At 38.3% G+C, this 738-nt stretch overlaps 1 non-coding gene across 1 annotated transcript; it reads left to right on the plus strand.

Annotated features, from left to right (window-relative positions):
* The first annotated feature begins 254 nt into the window (after positions 1-254).
* Positions 255-360, plus strand: LOC145096411 (small nucleolar RNA R71). The gene has a single exon (XR_013703819.1). It is a non-coding gene; the product is annotated as a small nucleolar RNA R71 (small nucleolar RNA).
* Positions 361-738: the final 378 nt, after the last annotated feature.

The following is a 738-nucleotide window of genomic DNA, read 5'->3' on the forward strand; positions in this document are numbered from 1 at the left end:
TGATCTTTTCTTCCATTGCGTCGAGCTTTGCAATTACTGCACTAATAGTATCTTGACCTCCATCTTTACTTGACTTTCCTCTAGTGAAATCCTCCTTGGAGTTATGATACTCTCTGGAATTTTTAGCGAATTCTTCAATCAAAGCTTTATTTGTTTCCGGATTCTTCTTTGTCATGGGCCCTTGCGAGTCTAAAAGTTGACGAGTGCACACATTGACTCCATCATAAAATATCGAGATTTCTTGTTGCACATTGAAGTCATGTTGAGGGCAATGTCTAACAATCTCTTGTAACGTTCCCAAGCTTTGTATAATGACTCCCCCTCTAATTGTTGAAAATTCTGGATGTTTCTTTTAAGCTTTGCCACTTTCGAAGGAGGAGTAAACTGGTTAATGAACTCAGTCTTAAAATCAGCCCATGTCATGATTTCTCTAAAGGGAAGTGATTACTCACGTTAGGTGCATTAAAATAATGTGAAATCTCCAACACCTCTTCTATATGCTCATAAGCGTCCTCGTGCTCTTTCCCATAAAAAGGTAGTGCCTTTAACATATTGAGAATGTGCCCCGGAAGCTCAAACATTGTCGTGGCTGGGATTTTTGGTGGATCAAGACCCCATCTATTTTCGTTCCTCATATGTCGCTTGTACTCTTCCATTGACATATTCGTGATGTCCCCCATATTTCCTGCTAAAAAAAACTAAAAAAACACATAAAAAGGAACTAATATAAACAAAATC

This window comes from Lactuca serriola, chromosome 3, assembly GCF_051521515.1.
Source record: "Lactuca serriola cultivar US96UC23 chromosome 3, Lser_US96UC23_V15, whole genome shotgun sequence".
Classification (NCBI taxonomy): Eukaryota; Viridiplantae; Streptophyta; class Magnoliopsida; order Asterales; family Asteraceae; genus Lactuca; species Lactuca serriola.